The 24,989-nt window shown below is 35.5% G+C and overlaps 1 protein-coding gene across 5 annotated transcripts in view; it reads left to right on the top strand.

The window, feature by feature from the left end:
• The window catches only part of DLG2 (discs large MAGUK scaffold protein 2), a 4,792,098-nt gene that overhangs the window by 770,669 nt on the left and 3,996,440 nt on the right, over positions 1–24,989 (top strand). The window lies entirely within an intron of this gene.

Genomic DNA, 24,989 nt, shown 5'->3' with positions numbered 1-24,989 from the left:
ATGTATTTTCACTATGTGTCCATGTGTACGTGTGTGTGTGTGTGCGTGTGTGTGTGTGTGTGTGTGTGTGTGTGTGTGTGTGTGTGCATATGTGCATATGTGCATGTTCGTGCTTGTGTGTGTGTGTGTGTGTGTGTGTGTGTGTGTGTGTGTGTGTGTGTGTGTGTGTGTGTGTGTGTGTGTGTGTTTATTGCTGTCTGCTCGTATATGTTTATGCATTTGTTTATATGTATGCATGTGTTACTTTAGGGGGGGACTTGTATGCCTATGTGAGGTCCAGTTATTTAAACTACTCAAATGAATAATTCATAAATGAAACAAAATTAAAATTTAGTTTGATGCTCTGCTATTGAACATGTGCATGACTATGAATACATTTTAGAACAGGAGTATAACTCAGTTTATGTGTGCAGCATGAGTTGTGCTGATGTCCTCAGTTCTACAAATTCTACCCAAAGTGTAAAGTTGTTGGAGAACAGATATTCAAAAGAATCATTATATTACTGTGACAGTCAGAGATCCCTATCATATGACAGAAACCTCATTTGACTGAAATTCATTTGACCAAGACCATAAGATTGCAATTTCAAAAAAATTTCAAAAGACTGAAAAGTCACTTGATTGAAACCCATAAGACTGAAACCCACAATACTCAATTTCAACATATTAAATTTTAAACTGGACCATATAAAACCAGACTAGGTGGGGGGCTATGCACCAAACAACCCCCAGTGTAGGGGGCTGTGCCCTGCACAGCCCCCAACTATACATCCTAACTCCAGGATTGCACTACAGTGGGGAAAAGGGCATAGTAGTGGCAGCATGTAGACTACTCTAAGGTACGTGAAAGGTATATGCCCTTTCTCCATTTTAGTGCAATCCTTGAGTTAGTATATATAGTTAGGGGGGTGTGGGGGGCATAGCCCTCCACCCAATCTGGTTTTATATGGTCCAGTTTAGAATTTAGTATGTTGAAATTCAGTATTATGGGTTTCAGTCAAGTGACTTTTCAGTGTTTTGAAATTTCAGTTTTATGCTGTGTCTTTCGGCTTTTCCCGGTTAGGTGTCGCTGCAGCGGAACTCCGATCCGCTAATGATTGGCAGTAGATTTTTACGTGCCAAGTTGCCAGCAATGTCGCACAACCTTCAATGAAGGTATGCCCATTCATGCATGTCTCCACACAGAAGACGCTCTAGCTGAGAATCGAACAGGACAACGTCTTACTGTGAGGCAACAATGCTACCGCAGCACCACCACCGCAGTTAAATGTGTTTCAGTCAAATGAGGTTTCTATCATATGATAGGGATCCATGTAGCTAGGTGTTACAATGGGTTTTCAGAAATTTTAAGAATTTGATGATGAGCAATTGGCATATTCACTCACAGATGTCCATATTCTTCCAAAACATTTGGCATTTTCTTAAAAAAGGCTTTCAACTAACATGCTACACAGTTGAGGAATAATAAAAAATTGCCCCTGAATAAAAAAAAAAAAAATTTGGTATGAAAGTGTGACCATTGTTTTGTGTATCTTTTAAATGGATAAACATGCTTAGTCTATCAATGGGCATAAACTTTATTTAAAAGATAGATGTGACTTCAATAGTAGAAATGTAAGGAAAAACAATAAAAAAATAAAGGTGAGGTTACAGGAACATCTCCCTTGTTGATCTGGATCGGACTTCAATGGCAGAAGCACCACACAGCATTTGGGAAGGTCTGTAGCCAGGGAAAGCATGGCATACTGTGTATACCTGTGCTCCTGGGCACTATTCATAAAAACATATCCTTTTGTATAGCAGCGTTCATTACCATTATCCATGTCTGTGAATCACCGTACTGAACTGTGAAGTAAACATGATGCACAGAGTGCTTATACTTCTCTGCACCCTATATTTATGAATACAGGACCCAAAATAGTAGCTGTGAAACTGATTTTGTAGACAATATTTTTTTATTTTTATTTCTCTGAATATTTATTTGGAGGCAGTAAGAAAAGGGAAGATAAAATAGTGCAAAGTAAGCCATATTTATCGAAGGAAAACTAAGGAAGAAAGAAAACACTGCTGCATTTTTAAAAATGATTCTCACAGCTTGTTCTTGCTTACTTTTGTCCTGGTTCACTTCAATAAACACACAACACCGAATGACATTTGACGAGCTTTATTAAACTTCCATAAACATGATTGTTAACCAATAACTATAAACTTCAACCAAAACCATGACACAGAGGATAATAACATCCATGAAAGAAAACATAAAATAACCATAAGGGCAGCGTAACCACTCACCCTTGATAAGCACTGCCCCCCACTTGCTCACTTATCTTTGCACAAACAAGGCAGCATTACCCCACTCACCTTCAATTTATTGAATTACACCATCCAAATAAGTAGCTCTGCTTGTTTATTAACTTATTCAACAGAGCAACTGCTCACTTTCCTTCCCAACTTATTGAATTGCACATCCAACACCAGAAGGAGAACAGAAGAGGGCAAGCCTGCCCCTCTTCTCCACCCACCAGCCTGACCAGGCTGTTCCCCCTCTCACTGACCAAATTTCCCACAACCTAAACCCCATTAAAGGCATAAAGCCAAGCATCATTCAGTGCACCTAATCTTGCTTAACCAGACTATCTCAATGCCGTCACCCCTCAATCCCCATCACCAACAAAAATATTCAGTTACCTAAACAGTTAAAAAACATTGATCCCTCTCCAATGCTAAAATAACCACAAACTCAAAGCCTAAAATACCCATACTCTTGTAACCCAATTACCATACCAATAAAAATTTTTAATTATTCTCAGAATCCATACCCCAACTAAACAAGCAAACTCTAAGCCCATTGCCACTTGAAACCGATACCATCATGACATATCGCAGCCTGTTTACTGCCCAATAAAATAATAACCACTTAAAATCACATTCAAATCTCCTTTAATAGTAATCTTGATAACACACCAATACCCATGTAGACAAACTGCTTACACCACCATGCAAGGCCTTTACCAGTACGACCCGAAATGCACCATAAACCGTAAAACAAGCCAACAAAACTAACCAAACACAATGTACACCAACTTGAAATGCCCACTGGCACCAGACACACCAGGTCATTGACTAGTCCTTCCTGTCCAAAATGTGGTAAAATAATCCAACCCTACCTCCCTTAAAACTGCAGTAACTCAAACCTAATTCCTGCTATACACAACGCACCACCTAGATCACCAGTCTAATCCAACTTATTCAATGCAACCCGTCAATCCCAACCAAGATAACATCACCTTTACTAAAAACTCTCCTGTAACAATCCCCTTAATCCTGCCATGATCATGTAATCTGAACCATCATCTGACAAGCCTCTGCTCACGTAATATCTCCTTCAACAGTAACCATAACTTGGTATGCTACCATGGTAATTTGCTCATTTTACCCATTCAAAGGAAAGCCCCAACTACCAATAAGATGGTGTGAAATTCAACCCTGATGTTTCCCGCACAAGATAAGATAACAAAAACAATCCCCAAGATAGACATTACCTTATGGCTGTGGAAAAGAAGAAACAGAACAATGAACAAAACAAACACCATATACAACTGCACTGCTGGAAATCCATGACCTCATTTCCTAATGCTCCATCAGATAATATGTTACTCAGCATCCTCTCTCATCTGTCAAGTGCACATTCCTTCAGACCACCAAATAATGTGCACTTAGCATGCCCTCATCTGCGACCTCCGTGTGATCTGTAAAGAAAAAACTGTAAAAACTCCACACAAGAAAAATCAATATTTAATGACATTATGCACAACCAAAGGCATAGCTGTCCCATCAACTGTATGAAATGCTCGCATTACTGAATGCAAAACCCCCATGCAACTTAACGATGTCTTAGCAAAAAAAAAAAAAATTTCACAGTTTCTTCCTAGCACCCGCCTTCATGATACGACCGATACCCATGTGAAATGAAACAACTTCATATCCTCAAAAGGCCTCTTCTATAAATAAAATTATCACTTTAACCATCCCACAAGGTTTCTCAACAAAATTGTTACCCAATAATTGGGGCAGGGAAAGTTAAAACCGCAAAGTGTGACACAAAATGCCAATTCCCATGACCAACCCTATCCCTCTACCCCCAAAAGGCATTGGCACAACACTACCTTGTATATACAATAATAACACCTCCTTAACCCACTACCAAACAAACTGGCTGAGTGACTAAACTCACCCTAGAGTTCTACCCACACCCCTCAAAGGACAATAAGAGCAGTATGTGGAAACAACTATCAATCTTGGCTAACCTACAAAACCCTACACCATTAACCTCATAGCTTCCTGTACCCCTACGATTTTTCCAATTCTACCTTACCTGTAAACCGAAAAATCCTTATAAACAACCCCCCAAATCATCTAGCCTCAAACATACTTCCCACTACACCCATTGTTGTATATATAATTAACAGCCTCGCCCACCTCCAAAAAATAGGATTTTTAATTTTTGCATCTTTCGGTCATTTTAGATTCAATCTAAAATGATTGTTATTTTGTGTTTACTGTTTTTTTGATTTTTCAGTAAGTGGTGATATAATTTATCTGTCTATAGAAGTATGTATCCAGTTTTCCTCAAACATGATTACATAGCCATCTGTTCAGCTGTGTGCAGTTAGCTGGTTCAGACTTGGAATGTAAATACCTGAAATACAACCTTGAGAAAAACTGAACCCACTTATATCAGAGACATGATGAGAGCTAATAGGCAAAGGTCTGTTAGGTTATAGATGTTGTGGTATATGTTAGTACAACATGTACTACTACTGCATCTAGGAAATGAGCACAAACCTTATTTAAAATAGTATTTAAAATATTTAATTTATGTTATATTTTAACAAATTAGCATCTGCACCCATATACAGGCAAATGTGTATGTTCAAGCAGAGAGTTGTGTAAAACAATTGTAAACAGCAGGATCTTACTGCCTTGATCACAGAGAACTTCAAAGAACACAAGGTAGGAGGCAGAGCCTAGATGGCTCACTGAGAGCAGTGAATTTTGAGAGCTCCATAAACTAATATAATATAGGCAAGTTTTATTATTTTCAAGTTTAAAACATCAGAAATCTATAGATAAACTACTAAACTACATAAATATCAGTTTTGGTGGAGATATACATATTCCTGCCAATTTACTTGGAGATGTATTGAGTCACTGAATATGAAGAACTCAAGGAATTCCTAGCCAGATGCTGCTTTGAAAAAAGAACTGCAATTGATGACATCTACCTTACAGGAACTATCTTTGAAGATGGATGGCTTTAAAAATGACTTAGAAAATCTCAAATTAAATTTTCTATTCCAGACTCCCTTAAGGAACTATTACAGCAACACCATACAAAAATAACAAATATAGAGACTTCTCTAAATGACATTGAAGGGGAGACACAAACAAAAAGAATTCTAAAAAGCATTTTTGCTTAAATAGAATACATGGCTGCTTAATAAAGTAGATGACTTAGAAAACAGGGAAAGGAGAAACAACATAAGGATCTTTTGTCTGCCTGATAACACTGAAGGAGAAGACATTATTTCATTCTTAACCTGGATTCCTAATTTTTAGACTTGAAAGAGGGACTTTCATTTGGAATTGAAAGGGTGCATGGAGCACTGAGGAAGCCTGCTTCTAACTCAACAAATACTCTCCCTAGATCCATAGTTATAAAATTTCATTTCTGGACAAGGAACTAATACTAACATCTGCTTGGAGAAAATCACCCTTAAAATACAATCAAAGCCTGATAAGGTTTGACAATGATTATTCTTCCAGAATACTAGAACAAAGGAAAAAAGTCTGGCCAATAATACAACTGTTGAAACAAATCAACATTAAAGCACAGCTGGCCTTTCCAGCCAAGATAACAATACATTTTGCCAATGAGATGAGAACCTTTAATGACTTAGAAAAAGCTACTATATTCATCAAAAACAACAACATAGTGTATATCCCAGAAGAAATGGAATGGATGGCTCCTACTCTTAAAAGAATAAAAGAAAATCCTTGGACTGATGCTAGAAAGAAGAAACAAAAAAAGGATTCAAAGATAGCTGTCCCAAAAAAATAACTCTTACAACTACATCTCTCAAAGTATCAACTGATATGGTACATCACCTGTCATCTGTTTTTATTTTTAAAAAAGGAGGATTCTTAAACACCTAAGAAACAGTAATGATTTATTCAGAATGTTCAAAGAGTCCAATAATTCTTCACAAACATAGGTAGGTTAAGATGGGTTACTATTTACATTATCTATAAGCCAAACAAAGCAACATATAATACAAACATAAAAATTTCTATTCCCCTACTTGAACTCAATGAATACTTATCTTGTTCATTTTCATTATAATAATTTAAGTAATTAATTAACTAATTCAACAAGGTACCATTTAGTAGAGTTTAGAATCAAATGTACCAAATTAACATCATATATAATAGCAGTAACAGTAGAGTGTTTTGAAATAAAATGCTGTCATGGAGGCTAATGCCTTTTTCAGTTAAAGTATGACTTAGAAATGTCATGTATATCCTGGTTAAATAATAGTAGCAAGCTCTTAGCACAAATGTGATCATTATTCTGTCTAAATATAGTTAATATCAGTTATGGCAGGTATCATAGCTACTAGTGCTGTTTGATCAATCCTGATATGGTATGCATGGATACAGCTGTATCTGGCAGCGGGTACAAATTTCATTGTTATTCTGTCTAAACATAATTAATATCAATTATGGCAGGTATCTTGCCTTTGAGTCCTGTTTGATTGGGCCTGACGTGGTGTGTGTGGATGCAGCTGTGTCTGGCAGCTGTTATGTGTTGCCATTTTCATCTCCGGGAAGCTGTGGGTTGCGGCTTGTGATCAGGGTTTGCTGTTGCTTGTGTATAGGGAAGAGACATTTGGTGTTTTGGCCTGGATATGGGGGAAGGGGGTGGATGGAGCTCTGATTTGGGATATTTTGGCAGGGAATAGTTTGTTTGTACATCTGCTGAGTGAGAGGTGGGAGGGCTAGAGTAGTGTGTTGTCTCTTCTTCTGCCCTGCTTGTTGGGAGTTGTTTTTTATCTGTTTGCACTCTGTTCTTTTCCTGGCTGCTGCCTTGCTGAAAGGGAGGGAATTTAGGCTTGAAGTTGCAGTGAAGTGAAGCTTTGCTTCAGGTGCATTGTGAGCCTCTGGTATGCAGTACACAGACACATTAACAGAAACAGACGCTCCCAGGTTGCTATGGTAACGAAGACAGGGTGATGATAATGTGTATTGATTTTTGGCAATGTTTTTGGTTTAAAAAAAAAAAATATATATATATATATGTATATATATATATATATATATATATATATATATATATATATATATATATATAAAATAAAAGGGCTGTTTTAAACCACATGTACACATATTGATGTTTCCTAACAATCCTTTTAGTTCATTAAGTGGAGTCTTGATTAAAAAAAAGCACACACACACACACACACACACACACACACGCACACACACATAATACTTATGTAATGTATGATTTTAGTAAATCTAGACATAAAATATATAATCGGTGTATAAGATGAAGCAGTCTGCTGAATTTAGATATTAAAAACAGCAGTTAATAACATGGGCTTGTGTATAATAACAGTACTGTCTTAACTTGTCATAAATGACATACGTTACATTGAACATCAAGGGGAAGCAGGATGATTTTCTTATATAAGTAAATATGCATAACAAGTCATGTAATTGCTTTAACTTGAATTGTAGTTTTTGTAACCCATCATGACCATATATAATACTTAAGTGGTTACCAAGGTAACTAATGTTTTATACATGACATCAAACAACGTTGTTCAAGAGAAGCAATAGAAGCCTGAACTTGAAAATTCACAGAATGTAACAATCATATTCTGAACAAATAGTATTAAATTAAAAATAGTTTAGTAACATGGGCTTGAGTATAATAACACTACTGTTTAACTTGTCATAAATGACATACACTATATTGAACATCAAGGGGAAGCATGGTGATTTTCTCATATAGGTAAATGTGCATAATAAGTCGTATAATTGCTTTAACTTGAATTGTGGTCTTGTAACACATCTTGACCATATATAATACTTAAGTTGTTACCAAGGTAACTAGTGCTTTATACATGACATCAAACTGACAAAGTTGTTCAAGGGAAACAATAGAAGCATGAACTAGGAATGTTACAGAATGTAACAATCACATTCTGAACAAATAGTATTAAATTGACAATAATCACTCAGTTTAACCTTTGCTGATTTTACAAAATAGAATGTTGCCTTTTAAATCTAAAAACTTTCAGTATATGCTATAAAATGGCAATTTATGAATATGAAAGGGAACTTGTAATCATTACTCACAATAAGTGAATTTGTTGTTTTTAACCCATAATTTCACTCATTTTATAATAAGAAATGACAAAGATGAAAATCCTTATGTGTAGGAAATGGGGGGAAAAAGATGCACTGATAATTAAAATGCACTAACTTTCATCAATGTTTATATAAAACAAACTTAATGCTTTAAGTAAGTTAGCAACAAACACAGTAATTACTTAAATGCTGATAAACAATGAAAATATAACTTCTGATATATCCAGTAAAATACATTGTATTACAAACATTAGATATAAATATTATTATCATCTTTTTATATTAAGTAATATGTTTTGAAAGACTTCATCAATACGAGTGAATATGTTAAATATCTGTGTGCTATAATTTTTACTGAGGTTTTATATATGATACATCCTACTTAACTATCAAGCGAACAAAAACTTGCATTCAAAGTGCAATAAACAATTATTTTGCACATCAGAAGCATATGTTATGCACTCTAAACGAAATAAAACATATAAGTAATCTAAAACAAGAAATATATGTAATAACAATATATCAAAAAATGTGTGTAATATAACAAATAAAAAATGTAAAAATGTTTCTAAAGGGACAACCCAATTCACTCTAGCTAACTTCAGGCAATAAGGAAACCCTTTTGTAATACAATAAAAGAAGTCAAATAACTAAAAATTAGAAATTGCAGCAATACTAACTGCACAAACTTACTCTACCTAGAATGCAATCTTATAATGTATCTGACTAAATAGTTCATATACATTGTTTATTGCACTTTGAATGCAATTTTTTAAGGGTAAATGTAACAGCAGGCGAGGTTTTTTGTGTCTGTCTTTTTAACTAAGCTTCTTCAATTAAGCTTACCAATTAAGTAATTAGTAACTCCTATAAAAAGGGAGGTACTTTTTGTATTCTTTTAAAAAATTCCTCTGAAGAAGCCACACTGTGTTTGTGGTGAAAACGCTGCTTTTTACTTGTGCAAAATTAATAAAAACGCGTTAAGGAACTTTTGGGCTTGTGTTCTTGGTGGACTGGAGCTTTGTTCGCTTGTTTGTTTCCTGCTTTTTTGTTTTTTCGTTTGATCCTACTTAACTATGATTGAATTGCTTGTCATATATTTGTCATGTAAATATTAATTGCTTATACAATAAGTAGACATTTATATTGTATTAGAATTCTGTCTAATCTACAATAGTACTATATCTGTTCAAAATAATATAATCATTGCTTATTCCTATTACAAATATTCTCCATATGATAATTCAATTTATGGAGCTCAGATGTTCTGGATTGTTAAGGTATGAGTGATAATCTGACATACTTAGGTTTATCCTTCAGATTAGGAATGATTTTCATCACATGGCTAGTGCAGATCTTAGTTTTGTTAACATTTATTAATTTAAAATTGTTATTTCACAAAAACATTTTTAGTATGCGTCACCAAAACATTACTTTGTTGGTAAACACTCAATGTATAAAACTGACAATTTCCTTTAAAAGTTCAAACATTTACTTTATAGTTATCAGAGGAAAATGTTTAATAGTCACAATAAAATAAAAAATACATAGTCTAAATAATCTAAGATGGATTTAACTTTATTATCTTTAAATACCAACAGCTTAAACAATCCTAGCAAAAAATCAAATGTACTGAAATATTTAAAACTGAACAAAGCACAAATTGTCTTTCCTCAAGAAACTCAATTCAAAACAAATGACAATTACACATGGAATCCTAAGGAATATATGATAATGACACAATCCACTTAAAGACAAAGCAAAAGGGGTAACAATTTTATGGAAAACAAATGTGATTAACCCAGAAATCATTTATAAGTATGAAGATAAAGAAGGCCTTATGGCATTAGCAATAGTTAAATGTAATAACATAATATGAATCTTAGCTAATCTATACTGGTTCCCAGGCATTGATCAGGAACTGTTAAAAAACAATTGGATTTCATTTCCAATAATGATAAAAGCAACTTAATATAAGGAGGAGATTTTAACTGTGTATGTGATATTTCTGAAACTACAAATAAAAGACTGCTGTGTACATCTGCTATATCAAAAGCTTTAAACAAGTGGGTAAAATCATTTCATCTTGTAGATACTTTCAAATTTAAAAGAAGATAAAACTTTGTTGTTTTCCCACCAAGATCACAGATTTGGTACGCAAACTAAAATAGATAAAATATTTGCTGCCCATGACTTACACTCTAAAATCATTAATTTCTCAATCATTCCCTGCACCTTTTCAGACCACAATTCATTGATACTAAAACTTTAAAATTGGTACAAACCATTAATCTTTAACTACATAATTCCAGCATATATAACTAAAATTAAAGAGTTCAAACACTGGTTATTATCTGAATTACAGTTCTTTTTAGATATTAATTACACCATAGAGATAAATAAAATAATGATACGGGACTCATTAAAAGCTTACATACATGGTAAAACTTTAACTTGGTATAAAAAAAAATCAGAGAATAGGATTCTGAATTAATAGATCTACAATCCAAACTTTTTTCAGTAAAAGCTGAAAAAAATCAAAATCATTTGGAGATGAAAAAGAAAGTAGACGTACTAAACAATAAATACAATGAGATTCTAACAAATAAAACTAGTTTTGCTTTAAAAAAACTAAAAATTAATACCTTGGCCACTTCTCCCAAATATCTACTTAATTTATCCACAAGAATCAAATTACAATCAAAAGCTAATGAGATTAAAAGTATCTTCCATGAAAAGAATGGGAAAAATGTCTCGGGTACAGGTGACATTCTTGATGCCTATAGAAATCACTATATGGAACATTTCCAAAAAGAAAATATACATATCAATTAAATCTAGATGAAAAATCTTCTAATATAAAAAAAAATACCAGAAAAATTAAAACTAGATCTGCAAGCACCCATATCCCACAAATAAATTACAGATTCAATGAAAGAGTGCATAAATAATAAAGCTCCAGGTATAGATGGCATAATTATGGAAATATATAAATGTTTTCCTTCAAAGATACTAACCATCTTCCATAAAGCTCTATTTGATATTCAGTCACAAGCGTTAATACCACCCTTTTGGAGATATTCCTTAATCACACCAATCTTAAAGGAAAATAAATCCCCAAAGCACTGTACCTCATATAGACCTATATCATTATTAAATAATGACAATAAGATATTTATGACAATATTAACTAACAGAATGAAAATACCACTAGCCAAAGCAATAAATAATGATCAAACTGGATTTATATATCATAGACACACACATGATAATTTTAAAAGGATAATTTCTCTTATAGATTATATTAATAAAGAAAATAAACACTCATAAGTGGCTTAGATATAGAGAAAGCCTTTGGCTCCCTAAATTGGGACTATTTATTCAAAATTCTGGCGTTATTTGAATTTCCTCCTTCCTTTGTTCATCTTCTAAAGAATATATATGCAAATAATTTAGTGTATGTTAAGCTAGGTCCTTTTACCTCTGAATCTATACATATAACAAAGGGTACTAAACAAGAATGCACCATGTCACCAATTCTATTTGCTTTCAGTTTGGAAATATTGGCAGATTCAATACGTAACAATACAAACATCAAAGGAGTAGATGTTTATGAATAATACAATTCTAAAGTAATGCTCTTTGCTGATGACATATTATTATTAACATTATCCAATACAAAAGAGACATTAGATGAATTGGATATTTTAATTGACACATTTTACAGGACTTCAGGACTCCATTCAATAAATCTAAATCAAAATTTTTATTTTTATATAAAAAAAGGAATTGTAGACGAAGGGGAATCACATTAATGGGAAACAATAATTTACATTAAAATATCTAGGAATTAAGTGTGCAAGAATAATAATGAATTAGTCTAAAAAAACTACAATAATATAATTGATGCAATTAAAATCTCTGTGGAAAAGTGGAACAAAATAATACTAACATTTGAAGATAGACTACAGTTAATAAAATGGTTTTACCATCCCAAGATTCTATATATAGCTTTGGCAGTACAACTGTTATCAGAAAGGAATATACTCAAAGAAATAATTAAATACCTAATACAATTTTTATGGTTTCCCTAAAGAAACAGAATAGCTTTAATACATCATATCAGACCATGGAAACAGGGAGGATTAAACTTTCCTGATATAGAAACATATATAAAAGGATCAATATCTAAAACAATCTCAGATTGGATAAGTCCAAATTATTCTGCAAATTGGAAATAATTACTAACTGTAATATCAATAAATGAATTTGATTTACAAAATAAATTTCAAATAACAGATTAAAAACAATTTGCCATGGCACATATTATGTATTGGTATGCAATATAACATAACTAAGCTCACTAAACTCTTATGATTAATTATTACATTGACTCATTTAGGAAAATGTTTAATGCAAGTATAGATTTAACAATCTGGTTTGATCTTTTAACACCATTCATAGTTACAAAGAGGTATCTACATAAAATATACAGAGAAATAACCAATTCCTGGCAACAGAAAGGATTTGTTTGTTGGTTTCAATATATCAAAGAACTAAAAGTTCTGGGTATGCAAACAATAGAAACAACATGCAAAATTCCACAACAAGATTAGCTAACTATGCAAGCATTCTGACGTATTTGAAATATTTATGCAGAATAATTAGTAATTCTTCATTTAACGAAATACCTAAAATTACAAAATACCTATATAAAATCATATATAATGATTATGATATGGGAAATAGTATTTAGACATTTTACAAGATATTGAAAAATTATAAAACAACACCCAAATCCTCATATTGGAATTATATAACAAAAGGACCCTCATTACAGCTGACTGAAGAAATTAAATCAAATATTTTATTATCAATAAAACATACAAACTTTACACAATACTGGAAAGTTTTTAATTGGAAATGCTTGCACAGAGCATTCTTAACTCCAGATACAATTACTAAAATTAATTCTTCCACAAAGATAATATGTTGGAGGTGTGAGCAAATACACAATACAGACTGGAATCACATTTTTTGACTGTGTTAAAATTAAGCCATTTTGGAATGGTATTCAAAACCTTTTACAAGCTTTATTTAATGAATCGTTTAACTTATCTAAAGCTCTAGTATTATTAAATGTGTACAAAGGTCCTCATTTGAATGAGTCAAATATGTATCTAGTTTGGACAATACTTGCAATCTCAAGGAAGTGTATAACATGAAGTTGGAATACAAACACAATACTGACTTTGGAAGACTCCTACTGAAGACCACCGCATTGATGGAAATTAAATTTGAAGAATTAAGGACTCGTCCTAAGCCATTTATTAACAATCCATGGAAAAAAGTCTTATCATTAATTGACACTTTACAATAACTGAGCAGATACACTCTGATAACTGGATTGTTATACCTATAAAGTAATTGTATATATTGAGCTCTGTTATAGTGTCAGGCTGATGTAAATAGTGTACATAGCTATTTAAGATGTTATGTACAAATACTATGGAATTTATTCAACTGTATTTGAAAAATAAAAACATTTAAGAAAAAAAGAACACAAGTTAAATGTAACAACTAAATACTTGCCTTGGTCTTGGAGGTTTGTTTTATTAAGAATGGAAAAGAAGTGGAACGGCAAACACAACAGTACTGCTGACTAGGATAAGTACATGAACTAAGAATAAAGTGCAAGATTTAATTACAAGCTGCTTTACCTTCGGAAAGCCAGTTAGCCCAATATGAGTGCTTAAATAGCCCTGGAAAAAAGCATTTGAATATTTCGGGGCTTACATGTTAGTACTTCTACAGGTATTGCAGTAGCTCAGAAATAAAATAGATGTGATTCCTGTAAAAAAAGTGTCATTGTTCTGTCCTGACATTTTTGTTATCTAATTATCCATTAATAAAAGTTTAGATAATACTGGCTCACAATTTCCAGAGTAGCTATTTACTGTTTTGATGATATTTTCCTGGTTGTCTGAAGAATACAACCTAATGACAGTTGGCGAGGTGACAGAGCAGTTATGTGATAGTAAAGCTTCGTATCATTTTCTTCCAGCCGGTCTGTATCTATGCAGTAAGGCATAGCAGGATAAATATACTGCGGATTTACCCAAGTCACAAGTGAAATCTCAGGTTAAGCACATTTTATTTTATTTCACACTGAATGAACTTTTGCTGAATAATAATTTCATCAGCATGTGACAGCTAAGATACAGTATATCCATACTGTACACTTCAAATAATGATTGCACTTTTTACATGTCATCTACTTAAGTTAAGCAACCATGAGGGTGATATGTTTTAGAGATACAAAAATATTTACATTTTATGGAAATGTGAGCATTTTCCGCCAACATTACGATATTATTTTCAGCAAGTTGTGATGCCAATTCATATTTCATGATATTGTTCATCACAGACATGTGGTAGATCATGTTTCAATACATTTTTGTATGCATTCTTGTCAGAAGGCAGACCTTGGAATAATTATTAATGAACAATTCTGCCGTGGCATATGCCTTGGAGTACCTTCTTGTGATTATGTGATTCACTCGTATTAACTCTTGACTGTATATTTTATGGGTGACATTTCGTCTTGTGATTATGTGACAGACCCATATTAAATTTAGTTTCATTGTGTATTTTATGGACAAAATTTCTCATCCACACTTATTGTACACTTTTCCATTGTAATGTAAGATATTTTTACTTATAGATTTAAATGTCTGCAGGCTGATGTTGCAATATCGTAGACGTTGCTGTTAGTCATCACTTGATCAATAAGAAGACTCTCTTGGCAATGTTATTTTCTAAACAGGCTTGGCCTTCACTTTTTTCTCTATGGACTGCTACAAGAAACTGTTGTTGAAAACCATGGAATTCTGTGAAACCTTTTGATGTGCTTTTCCCTACTTCAGAAAGAGTTAATAATGAAGTATTTTATTATATTTTGCATAATATTCACTAAGTTCCACAACTTGGCCAACAACCTTCCATTCATCATACTGTCTAGACAACACATTTCTACAAAATGAAAATGTAATTAGCCACATAGGTAATTAGGTTGCTAGCCCCCCCCCCCCTTTTAACCATAATGTAACAATGGTTGTAAGGAAATCCTTTTATTTAGCCCAGCTAATTCTCAAAGGAATATTTTCAAGGTCTAAAGAGATAATTAGTCCCTTATAATTAGCATTGATCACACCAACTGTTAAATTCAAAACCTTCTTTGGGGTGTATTTCACTAAACATATCAACCAACTAGAAAGACCCCAATACGTACAAGGGAGGAATGAGTTTTAAAAGGCATCAGGACTTGAATGAGCTGTGTAATGTTTGAGTGACAAAGATTGGGCATATTATAAGTGATTTATAATGTTTGCAACTGGGAGTTTGTCACTGTGGTTTGTAAAGTAAAATGCTTGTAACTAGGATTGTGCCAGTGTGGTTTGTTTTCATTTATATAAATGTATGATTGCCTATGTAGTAAGTGATGGTTTAATAAAGATGTGTGTTGTTTAAAAAAGGCAGAAATTGAATAATTAATGTAACATTGCTTAGCTTATATGATATATAGCAGTATATGTAAAGCATAATGTTTGTTACATAAATATAGTTTGATTACTTTTATATGAATGTAAATTTGCCTATGCCACAAGTGATAGTTCAGTAAAGGTGTTTGGAAAAGAAACCATCTCAATAAAAAAGATCAGAGGCCTATTATCCCAGACGTTATTAAGAGAAGTTAGAAGTCCTATCTCTTTATTCAGTATGTTATGGACTGCTGAGGAGAGATCTCTATATTGCATGCTGTGCCATTAAAGACCAGATTGTCCTGGACCTTCTGTTTCTCCACAAGTCCAATCAACATCATCATCAGTCCCCTTTTCCCATTTTCAACATGGGGTCAGGGTATTGTCTTAACTGTCACTATCTCTCTTGATTCAGTGCCACACTCCTGTCTTCTTCAACACTCATGCCTGACTGTTGCAGATCTTTCACACAATCCATCCACCTCTTTGCTGGATGTCCGCACTTCCTCTTTGTCTGTCCCAAGTCTTCTTCACCAGATTGTCTTCTGCTTTTCTGCACATATATCCAAACCACCGTAATCTGTTCTCTTTGATCTTTTCTGCATTTGGAGCTACTTTGGCTTCTGATCTTATGTCCTCATTTCTTCATCTGTCCCACAGTGTGCATTCTACCACCCTTCTCAGGCACTTCATTTCCACCACTTCTAGCTTCCTCATCTGCTCTGCATTTACTTCCCAGGTTTCTGTACCATACAGTAGCACTGGTCATACCACTGTCTTGTACACCTTACTTTTCAGCTTATTTGGCATTCTTCTGTCATAGACTACACCTGATACTCTATGCCAGTCGGCTGCAGCCCTTCTGACTGTAGCTTTGACCTCTTCATTCAGTCTTCCCTTCTCCTCAACCACCCCTCACAGATACTTGAATCTGTTTATCTCTTCCGCTATCTTCCCTTCTATCTCAGTTCTCAGTTTCTTCTGATTTCCCCAGCTCACTGCAATTACCATTATCTTATCATCTGCATACAGCAATTTTGTTGAGCTATCCCTTCCAAACTGTTTACTTATGTAATCTATCAACAGTATGAACAACAGTGTGCTCAGATCTGAATCCTGGGGTACAGCCACTGACACTGGGAACCCTTCTGTGAGGCCAAACACTGTTCGTACTTGAGTCATTGGATCCTTGTATATAACCTGCACTAATTCTACCAATGTTTCTGGGACTTCAAACCACCACAGTACTGCCCAAATCAGCTTTTTCTGGACCTTGTCATACTCTTTCTCCAAGTCTAGGAATGCCCAGTTGGACTCTCTCCACATCTCTAGCTTCTTCTCAAGTATCTGTCTCATTGAAAACATCAAATCAATTGTGCTGCATCCTGATCTGAATCCGAACTGTTCATCTCCAATCTTACATTCTACTACTCTGCACATCCGTTCTTCAATTACCCTTCCCAGAACTTCTATGCAATGTGATAGGAGTTTGATGCCTCTGTACTGCCCACAGTTGTGGATGTCCCATTTGTTCTTGTACACTGCATGAGTATGCTTTTTCTCCAGTCATCTGGGATACACCTTTCTCCCCACACTGCTATGAGATCCCTCAGGAGCATTTTCTCCCCTGTCTCACCTAGTATCTTTATCATGTCTGCTGTGACCTCATCTGAGCCTGCTGCTTTCCCTGATTTCATCTTCCTTAGTGCTGTTCTTACTTCTTCTGGGGTGGGTTGCTCTTCTTCTCTCATCGTAGGCTGTTTCTGGGGCAGTACAGCTTATGTGGGTTTTTAACTTGAAAACCAGCCAGCTGGACCAAGACAGACCACAAAAGTGTCCAAAGTGCAATAACTATCGTGAGTCAAAACCTACCTATAAAAACAATGTGCTTTAAGAGATTTAAAGATTATGAAAGAATTAAGATTTATGAAGGCAGACAAAGGGGGTGGGATGGTTATAATGTATAACAATGATTATCATGAGGCTATGAATACAGTGTTATCTAATGAAAATGAATATACTTCAGTCACCTTTTTGATGTTCACAAGAGTTTTAACCAAATACAATGGTAATTGTATGAATACTTAATGGAAGGACTAATTGCATTAGAAGTGTATCATTTTATGAGTGTGGATTTCCTGGTTTTAGGTAATTTATTCAGGATTCACAAAAATCCCACCCAACCACCGTTCAGACTTAGTGTCTACCCCTAATTATATTACTGAAGGAATATCTTTGTTTTTAGATTTTATTCTCAATCCTGTAGTACAAAAAATGAAATCCTGTATTAAAGACTCTTGGGACTTTTTAGATAATGTTAGATTATTTAAGGACAATTATATTTTTAGTGAGAACTCTAATTTTATTTTTACTGTAGGGGATGCACAAGTCAGTGCATTTCTTTGTGCCGGTCCCAAGCCCGGATAAATGGGGAGGGTTGCATCAGGAAGGGCATCCGGCATAAAATTATGCAAAATCATACATGTGGACAACAGTACAGATATACATACCGGATCAGTCTAGGCCTTGGTTAACAATGATTGCCACCAGTACTGTTGGCCAACAGGGTGCTGGCTGAAATTGGGCTACTGTTGGCCGAAGGAGGAGAAGAGGGGGAAGGCATGCCCGAAGGCAGGTAAAGGCTAGGACTGTGGTAGTGAGAATTGGAACTTTGAATGTTGGAAGTATGACTGGTATAGGGAGAGAGTCAGCTGATATGATGGACAGAAGGAACGCTGGTATATTGTGTGTGCAAGAGATCAAATGAACGGGGATCAATGCTAGGTGTATCGGGGGCGAGTTCAAATTGTTTTATCATGGTGTGGATGGGAGGAGAAATGGTATAGGGGTTATCCTGAAGGACCAGTATGCCAAGAGTGTTTTGGAAGTGAAAAGAGTGTCAGATAGAGTGATGTTTATGAAGCTGGAAATTGATGGTGTAATGATGAATGTTGTTAGTGCATATGCTCCACAAGTTGGGTGTGCGATGGATGAGAAAGAAAAATTTTGGAGTGAGTTGGATGAAGTGGTGATGACTGTACCCAAGGGTGTAAGAGTGATGATTGGAGCATATTTCAATGGGCATGTTGGGGAAGGGAACAGAGGGGATGAGGAAGTGATGGGTAGGTATGGTGTTAAGCAAAGGAATGCAAGAGGTCAGATGGTAGTGGATTTTGTGAAAAGGATGGACATGGCTGTGGTGAATACGTATTTTAACAAGAGGGAGGAGCATAGGGTGACATACAACAGTGGAGAAAGATGCACACAGGTGGATTATATGTTATGTAGAAGGGCCAGTCTGAAGGAGACTGGAGACTGTAAAGTGGTGGCAGGGGAAAGTGTAGTTAAGCAGCATAGGATAGTGGTTTGTAGGATGACATTGGTGATCAAGAAGAGAAGGAGGAGTGTGACAGCAGCACCAAGGATCAAATGGTGGAAATTGAAAAAGGGTAATTGTGAGGTGGAGTTTAGCGAAGAGTTAAGACAGGCACTGGGTGGCAGTGAAGAATTACCAAATAGCTGGGTAACTACAGCAGAGCTAGTAAGGGAGACGGCTAGAAAGGTCCTTGGCGTGACATCTGGAAAGAGGAAGTTGGACAAGGAGACCTGGTGGTGGAATGAGGAAGTACAGGAGAGTATACAGAGAAAGAGGTTGGTGAAGAAGAAGTGGGATTGTCAGAGAGATGAAGAAAGTAGACAGGAGTATAAGGAGATGAGGTGCATGGCAAAGAGAGAGGTAGCGAAGGCTAAGGATAAGGTGTATAGAGAGTTGTATGAAAGGCTGGAAACTAAGGACGGAGAAAAGGACCTGTACCGATTGGCTAGACAGAGGAACTGAGCTAGTAAAGCTGTGCAGCAGGTAGAGCAGATGGAAAGAGTACATTGAGGGGCTGATGAATGAAGAGAATGAGAGGGAGAGAAGGTTGGATGATGTGTGGATAGTGAATCATGAAGTGCAGTGGATTAGCAAGGAGGAAGTAAGGATAGCTATGAAGAAGATGAAGACTGGAAAGGCTGTTGGTCCAGATGACATACCTGTGGAAGCATGGAGGTGTTTAGGTGAAATGGCAGTGGAGTTTTTAACTAGATTGTTTAATGAAATCTTGGAAAGTGAGAGGATAACTGAGGAATGGCGAAAAAAGTGTTTTGGTACCGATTTTTAAGAATAAGGGTGATGAGCAGAGCTGTAGTAACTACAGAGGGATTACATTGATCAGTCACAGCATGAAATTATGGGAAAGAGTAGTGGAAGCTAGGTTAAGAAGGGAGGTGATGATTAGTGATCAGCAGTATGGTTTCATGCCAGGAAAGAGCACTACAGATGTGATGTTTACTCTGAGAGTGTTGATGGAGAAGTACAGAGAAGGTCAGAAGGAGTTGCATTGTGTCTTTGTGGACTTAGAGAAAGCATATGCCAGTGTGCCTAGAGAGGAGTTGTGGTATTGTATGAGGAAGTCGGGCATGTCAGAGAAGTATGTAAGAGTGGTACAGGATATGTACGAGGGTAGTGTGACAGCAGTGAGGTCTGTGGTGGGAGTGACAGATGTGTTTAAGGTGGAGGTGGGATTACATCAAGAATCAGTTCTGAGCCCTTTCTTATTTGCAATGGTGATGGAAAGGTTGACAGACGAGATCAGACAGGAGTCCCCATGGGCTATGATGTTTGCATATGACATTGTGATCTGTAGTGAGAGTAGGGAACAGGTGGAAGAGACCCTGGAGAGATGGAGATATGCTCTAGAGAGAAGAGGAATGAAGGTTAGCAGGACTAAGACGGAATATATGTGTGTGAATGTGAGGGAGGCTAGAGGAATGGTGAGGATGTAGGGAGTAGAGGTGGCAAAAGTGGATGAGTTTAAATACTTGGGATCAATAGTTCAGAATAATGGTGAGTGTGGAAGAGAGGTGAAGAAGAGAGTACAGGCAGGATGGAGTGGGTGGAGAAGAGTGTCAGGAGTGATTTGTGACAGACGAGTACCAGTAAGAGTGAAAGGGAAGGTCTACAAGAGGGTAGTGAGACCAGCTATGTTATATGGGTTGAAGACAGTGGTAGTGACAAAAAGGCAGGAGTCAGAGCTGGATGTGGCAGAATTAAAGATGTTAAGATTTGCACTGGGTGTTGGAAGGTTTGGAGACAAAGCCAAAGAGGCAAGATTACGTTGGTTTGGACATGTGCTGAGGAGGGATGGTGGGTATATTGGGATGAAGCTGCCGGGTAACAGGAAAAGAGGAAGGCCTAAGATAAGGTTTATGGATATGGTGAGAGAGGACATGCAGGTGGTTGGAGTGAGAGAGCAAGATGCAGAGGACAGGAGGAAATGGAAACAGTTGATCTGCTGTGGTGAGCCCTAATGGGAGCAGCTGAAAGAAGAAGAAGAAGAAGACATTACTTCCTTGTTTCCTTGCATACCCCCGCATTATAGGAACTGACTATGTTAGAAGTTATTTGAGTAATGTAGAGGGATTTTCCAAAGATGCTATTTATTGAGTACGTAGCTTGTTAGATATTATGTTGAATTATAATTATTTTTTGTTTGACAAGAGTGTACAAACAAGTTAGAGGAGTTGCCATGGGGTTCACTGCTGCCCTGATTTATGCAAATTTCATACTGGGGTGGTGGGAGCATATGACTTTATTTTCTTTGATGGAACAATTTCATATAGTATTTTACTATCGGCTTGTGGATGATTTGATTTTTGTTACTGAGGGGAATTCAAATGATGTCATTAATTTTTTGAACAAAATCAATGATAGTTCTAACTTTTTGAAATTTGTATTAGGTGATGCAGGCACTAAAGTGAACTTTCTTGATGTTACTATAATGTGGGATGAAACAAAACATAAGTTTGAAAGTCAGATTCATAGAAAAACTTTTGTAAATAACTATCTGCATTTTGCCAAACAATCACCAATATTTTATGAAGAAAAATATACGCAGAGACCAGTTCATCTGAGTCTCTAGGATGACTATGGATGATTTGATTTTTGTAAAAGAGTTAGAATTTACAACTCATATGTTTTTAGAGAGAGGATACCAAGAAGAGTTATCTTTTTCAGCTAATGAAATTAGATGTAAAAGAAATGATAGTTTTCCCCCAATTGTTTTTAAATCCCTGAACAAATATACTAGTAACAAAGAAGGGTCCAACTACACGGTTACATGTTGCTTTGATATGACAGTAGATAACAAAGACATTTGTTCCCTTGTTAGAAACAACTGCAAAATTATTGAAGGCAACGCAGACTTGTTAAAGGTGGCCAGCCTGTTCAAAAATGTGTTTTTAAAACTAATTACAGTCTTACAAAGATTTTACAAAATTATTCCACCCTGGCAAACTTGTGTATGACCATGTCCAATAAAAGTAGAGGTATATATAGATGTGTTTTTTGTACTATGTGTAGGTTTATATTGGAAGGTCTCTTTATTGATTTGAGGATTCTTGAGAAGATGATACCTATTTCTCGAGTTTATAATTGTAAAACTGAGGGACTAGTTTGCATTGCATTGTGTTCTGATTGTGATGACTTCTATATAGGTATGATAGAAAGAAGTTTATTTAAACTCTATTAAAGTTAAGGACGGTAACAACACATTATTTAGACACAAAGGTATTTGTAATTGTAAGAAATGTATCTTTACTATTCTAGAACAGGTGCTAAAATATCTATGAGGAGGTAATTACAGAAATAAACTGGAGAAGAGGGAAAATATGTGGCAGTTAAAATTTGGGCCTGACACTTTTCCTTGTCTGAACAATTCTGTTAATATTAAATGCTTTCTAAGGGACAAAAGGTTGACAATTTGCACTTAGTTTTTAAGGGTAACACCTTCTTGTAGTTATTATAGAATTTATTGTTTAGATACTAGTATTGTTATTAATATTATAGGTCTATTTTTCAAGGAATGATATGGTTAGTTAATTAGTACTAACTGTTTAATCACTCAAGGTGTGTCGTTTAACTATATATAGAAGTGGTATTTTTAGCTATTTGTATTGGTTCTGAGGAAGTCTGGTCTCAGACAAAAGTGAATTAAACGTGTTTTATGCTAAAGTTTTGACTAACTATATTTATTGCGCATTGGACACTTTTGTGGTCTGTCTTGGTCCAGCTGGCTGGTTTTCAAGTTATTGTCATTTTTTCCAGGTCCTGCTTGGGAAGTGTTTGTGTTCTTCTTGGGGGGAGGGTTCTTCATTCAGAAACTGCTGGAAATACTCCTTCCATCTGCCTTTGATGTCCTGTGGACTGGTGAGCCGATTGTTGCTGGCACCCCTTATGAAGAGTGTCTGACTATCTTCTTTATCTTTCTGTCTTTGCCTTGCAACCTGATATGGTTTCTTTGTGCCACTTACTGAGTCACATTCCAGAAGTTGGTAGAATGCCTCTGATGCCCGTTTCTTTGCTATTGAAACTTCTTTCTTAGCTTCTTTGTTAGCCAACCAGTAGTCCTTCCTAGCCTGGTTAGTCTTTTCTATCTCCCACTTCTTTCTGCACTCCTTCATTCTTTTGATGACTTCCTGAATTTCTGCATTCCACCACCAGCTTTTCTTATGTACCTTATTTCCATATCTCGCTCAGCCACATATCTTTTCTGTAGTCCTAATACATGCTGTTTTTAGGTGCTACCACTCTTCTTCAACTCCACCTATTTCCTTCTCTTCTTGGGGTGCTAGAGCCCTGAGTAATTCCTTGAACTGTTGTAATTTCTCTCCAGTCAACTTCCAGATCCTCAGCCTGGTCTCTTTTGACCTTAGAGCCTTCTCTGACCACTGATTGCAGCTGATTGTGGCAACTAGTGGTTTATGCTGTGGGCCAACTGTTTCACTGGGGATGACTTTGCAATTAATGATTCTACCCCAGTACATTTTCCTGACTAGGAGGAAGTCTACCTGAGTTGCATGTAGGCTACTCTTGTATGTGATCCTGTGACTCTCTCCTTCTGAACTATGTGTTGACTACTGTCAATCCATTTGCCAGACAGTAATCTAGGATGGCCACTCCTTCTTTATTCCTCAAATCCTGTTCTCTCTGTCCCAATATGTGCATTCAAGTCACCCATTATCAGCACAAATTCTTGTTGTCCTACTTTATCTAGTAGGTCCTGCAACTGCTTTCTGAATGCAAAAGTCCAATATCTCCACCAATTCTGGAACCAAGGACTTATATTTTCATCAACAGATAATTAAATCATGATGTAAGAACAAGTTTATAATCCAGCACCTCTCAAACCTCTGGGATAAACTTTTCCTGCATGTTAAGCACTGTCACTCACTGTCTTCCTTTGAACATAATCTAGAAGACTGGATGGGTGCCCATAAATGTACTCCTGTTCTGAACACTATGACTACTTGGTAGAAGGGAAGTGCTGCCTGTTGGAGGGTTCTGGCATGTCAAGAAAGGTCATTGATGGTCTTGAAATATCTGTAACTCTATAAATCTGTTTCAATTTTTACACTTGTGATAGAAGAAGGGAATATGAGATAGAAAACAAGCAATAATGGTCTAAGATTACTATTATCATCTGTGCTGAAAACCATAATAGTGAGGGAGTGGAAAATGCCAATTAACAAACAATGTATGACTCAGCAAATGATTTCTTGAAATTATATTAAGTGTAGCTATAGGATATAACAATGAACTGCAAGAAAATGAGAAATGCTGAAATGCTGTATTTTCTGATTTATATGTGCTAATCACAGAAAATGAAGACTGCGGGTTAGATTGTAAGATATGATAAATCATGATCTGAGAAACATTTTAATTATAGTGATACGAAATATCGTCTGACTGTATCAATATGTCTTTGTCTAAGTTTAGGAAAATAACAGCTTAATCTAAATAGTTGGAATAGGGTATGAGAATAATTGATAATTATTGATAATTATTAATAAGAATAATTGATTCTCAGAGAATGTAATGTTGGAGATATCTATTGTCAGTTTTTGATGTTGGTGATGTGAAAACTTTCAAAACAATGCAATTGAAAAAAAATTAAAATGTGTCCAAGTGGC

This window comes from Protopterus annectens, chromosome 5.part0 (assembly GCF_019279795.1).
Source record: "Protopterus annectens isolate FY-2018-M chromosome 5.part0, PAN1.0, whole genome shotgun sequence".
NCBI lineage: Eukaryota > Metazoa > Chordata > Ceratodontiformes > Protopteridae > Protopterus > Protopterus annectens.
The sequence above is the reverse complement of the archived record's forward strand: the minus strand, read 5'-3'. Positions and strand labels throughout refer to the sequence as shown.